The sequence below is a fragment of the Moschus berezovskii genome, chromosome 9 (genome assembly GCF_049115385.1).
Source record: "Moschus berezovskii isolate FMDL1 chromosome 9, NW_MosBer_1.0, whole genome shotgun sequence".
NCBI lineage: Eukaryota > Metazoa > Chordata > Mammalia > Artiodactyla > Moschidae > Moschus > Moschus berezovskii.
Window position 1 is genome coordinate 25,068,543 of NC_142468.1, and position 4,235 is coordinate 25,072,777.

The window sequence follows — 4,235 nt, forward strand, 5'->3', positions numbered from 1 at the left end:
TGTGTCTTGGAGTAATTCGCCTTGGGTTTATCCTGTTGGGGACTCTTTGGGTTTCTTGGACTTGGGTGATTATTTCTTTCCCCATTTTAGGGAAGTTTTCAACTATTATCTCCTCAAGTATTCTCTCATGGTCTTTCTTTTTGTCTTCTTCTTCTGGGACTCCTATGATTTGAATGTTGGAGCGTTTAACATTGTCCCAGAGGTCTCTAATATTGTCCTCATTTCTTTTAATTCATTTTTCTTTTTTCCTCTCTGTTTCATTTATTTCTACAATTCTATCATCTAGTTCGCTTATCCTGTCTTTGCCTCTGTTATTCTACTGTTTGTTCCCTCCAGAGTGTTTCTGATCTCATCTATTGCATTATTTATTGTATATTGACTCTTTTTTATTTCTTCTAAGTCCTTATTAAATCTTTCTTCCAACTTCTCAATCCTTTTCTCCAGCTTATTTATCTGTAACTCCATTTTGCTTTCAAGAGTTTGAATCATTTTCACCATCAAAATTTGAAATTCTTTATCAGGTAAATTCCCTATATTTTCTTCTTTTGTTTGTGTTGGTGGGCAATTATCTTGTTCCTTTACTTGCTGGGTATTTCTCTGCCTCTTCATCTTGCTTATATTGCTTTGCTTGGGGTGGCCTTTCCCTCTTCTTGCAGTTTGTGGAGTTCTCTTTATTATGTAGTTTCTTTGCTGTGTGTGGGGTTGGACGGGTGACTTGTCCAGGTTCCCTGGTTAGGGAAGCATGTGTCGGTGTTCTGGTGGGTGGAGCTGGATTTCTTCTCTCTCCTTTAGAAGACAATGGGCTGCTTTTCTGGGAGCCTGATGTCCTCTGCCAGTATTCAGAAGTTGTTTTGTGGACTTTACTCCACGTTCAAATGTTCTTTTGATGAATTTGTGGGGGAGAAAGTGGTCTCGCCGTCTTATCCCTCTGCCATCTTGTTCCTTCCTCCACAGAACACTGGATTCTTATATTCCACTTGGTCGTGGAGTATCTCTTCCCAGCTGCTCCAGCAAGGTGCAGCCACTGTACCTTACCTTGGACGAGGGGTATCTCCTCAAGGCCGCCCCTCCTGCTTTGAATGTGGATCAGCTCCTCTCGGCCCTCCGGTGCCCAAGCAGCCACCGCCTCCTGAACGTGGTACAGCTCCTCTCGGCCACCGCCCTAACCCTGGGCGCGGGGCAGCTCCTCTCAGCCACGATTCTGCACGTGGTCGGTTGTGCCGGAGCCGGGCGTCTCCCGCGTCTTGTGAGTCTGTTTTTATAAATAAGTTTATTTGTATAATTTCTTTATAGATTCTTTATATAAGGGATATCATATGATATTTCTCCTTCTCTTGAAAATTGAGTTGGAGTTAATTAACTAGTTCAGGGAAGTGGATGATAGTTTGGGGGAGTGCTCCAGGTGGAGGAAAAAGCCTTTATAAGGAATTCAGGCTAATTACTTTAAAATATTGCATTGGTTTTGCCATACATTGACATGAATCCACCCTGGGTGTACATGTGTTCCCCATCTTGAACCCCCCTCCCACCTCCCTCCCCATATCATCCCTCTGGTTCATCCCAGTGCACCAGCCCCGGGCATCCTGTGTCATGCATCAAACCTGGACTGGCGATTCATTTCACATTTGATAATATACATGTTTCAATGCCATTCTCCCAAATCATCCCACCTTCGCCCTCTCCCACAGAGTCCAAAAGACTGTTCTATATATCTGTGTCTCTTTTGCTGTCTCACACACATGGTTATCGTTACCATCTTTCTAAATTTCATATATATGCGTTATTATACTGTATTGGTGTTTTTCTTTCTGGCTTACTTCACTCTGTATATACGCTCCAAAAAATATGGAATGCTTCACGAATTTGTGTGTCATCCTTGTGCAGGGTCCATGCTAATCTTCTCTGTACCATTCCAATTTTAGTATATGTGCTGCTGAAGCGAGCACTGTAAAAGGAATTTCATCAAATAAAAGGAAAATGGAAACTTGGATCTACACAAAGGAATGAAAAGAACTGGAATAGGCAAATATATGAGTAAATATAGAAAACTTTTTTCTCATTAAATATACTACATGATGATTATTTTAAAACAATAGCAATGTATTTTTAGATTAATAATTGCATAGAAATAAAATATAGAACCACATTAGCAATAAGATATTGAACCACATTTTCAGTAGTCATATATGGATGCGAGAGTTGGACCATAAAGAAAGCCGAGTGCTTAAGAATTGATGCTTTTGAACTGTAGTGTTGGAGAATACTCTTCAGAGTCCTTTGGATAGCAAGGAAATCAAACCAGTCAGTCCTAAAGGAAATCAGTCCTGAATATTCACTGGAAGGACTGCTGCTGAGTCTGAAGCTCCAAAACTTTGGCCATCTGATGCAAAGAACTGACTCATTGGAAAACACCATGATGCTGGGAAAGATTGAAGGAAGGAGGAGAAGGGGACAACAGAGGATGAGATGGTTGGATGGCATCAAGGACTCAATGGACATGAGCTTGAGCAAGCTCCAGTAGTTGGTGAAGGGAAGTCTGGCATGTTGCAGTCCATAGCGTCCCAAAGAGTCAGACACAACTTAGCAACTGGACTGGACTGAGCACAATAGATGAAAGGGGAGAAATGGAGATATGATGTGGTAAGATTCTTACAATATATATGAAGTGGTATAATATTTGAAAGTACAGCATTGTAAGCTACAAATACACGTTAAAATCTGAGAATAAAAAAGTTCCTACCAACTTAGAAAAAGGCTTTGGCCATGGTGAAAAGCAACCATCAGAATTAGCTTTAAACCTATTTAATCAATCAACAACTCACTTTGAAACAGAAGGCAGATGTCCCCAACCCCAGGCTAAAGCAATTGGAGATTCATCCTCTGTTAGCTAAAACTCCAAGACAAGAATAGCAGGACAATTAAGGGAGAAGGCCCTGTCTAGACCACATATATCTTATTTTCAAAGTCAGGAGACCTCCCCAACCACACATATGCAGAGAAGGCTCCTTGCAGGCCAAAGAGCGAGCAATGTCAAGGGATGTTCTACCCAGATGCCTTTCCGGTGAAATCTGTCTTGGCTAAGAGATGTGTGCACATACATGGAAGGATCCTGAGGTACCAAATACGGGCTGTGAACCAGGCAAATCAAACTGACTAAACAAAGGAAACCTGGAAGAAATACCCGACAAGAGTAATTCAAACTGCGAGGGAGTGACCAGGGACTCTCCCTCTGAGTCTCCCGGCATCCCTACCCACATGTACTGTACTCTTTTCCTCTTAATAAATACTTTAATTGCTTCACTACATTTGTCTTTGTGGAAATTCTTTTCTGCAAAGCTGAGGGCCAGGGCCCTTGTCACTGACCCCTAGTCCAGTAGCTAGAATCTGGTGCTTTCATTGCCGTGACCCAGCCCGATCTCTGGCTAGGAATCCAAACCCCCATCCAAGCCATTGCAGGCCGAGGCCACCTGAGATCAACCTCAGTGATCATGCTTTCACAAGTCAACCAATCAGTGTCAGCACCTCAGTACTGAAGTGGGTTAATCCAGGATGAACTCACTTTCATAAACATGACACTGAATGCCAACCAAGCAACGATAATTTCACCTAAGTAGTCATATTTCCACTTCCACCTCTCAAAGTCCACCAATACTCCACACTTCCCCAAACCAAATATAAAATCAGTAGTCTGTTTTGCACTGACATACTGCGCCTGATCAACACAGTTCTTCCTTTCTATTATCCTTTTATTTCAGATATTGAATGGTGGTCTTATCTTCCCTTGACAAATCTAGAGCAACACATCAAACAAACAAGTATAGCTAATAAGACAAAACGAAGATAAAATGGAATCATAGAATATATTTGATTATTCTAAAAGAAGACGGGCAAAGAGAGAAAAAAAAAAGAAGAGATGGGACAAATAGAAAATAAATAGCAAGATAGTAGATGGAAAAGTCTCCCTGGTAACTCAGCTGGTAAAGAATCCGCCTGCAATGCAGGAGATCTGGGTTTCTATCCCTGAGTTGGGAAGATCTCCTGGAGGAGGACATGGCAACCCACTCTAGTATTCTTGCCTGGAGAGTCCCCATGGACAAAGAAACTTGGCAAGCTACAGTCCATGGGGACACAAAGAGTCAGATATGACTGAGCCACTAAGCAAAGCATGTGAATAATATCTCAATAAAATTGGAAGAAAAAATACTTTGGAGAAGAAAATGGCAATCCACTCCAGT

General features: G+C 41.7%; 1 non-coding gene across 1 annotated transcript; it reads right to left on the reverse strand.

The window, feature by feature from the left end:
- Window positions 1–1,839: 1,839 nt before the first annotated feature.
- On the reverse strand, window positions 1,840–1,946 carry LOC129563665 (U6 spliceosomal RNA). The gene has a single exon (XR_008687405.2). It is a non-coding gene; the product is annotated as a U6 spliceosomal RNA (small nuclear RNA).
- Window positions 1,947–4,235: the final 2,289 nt, after the last annotated feature.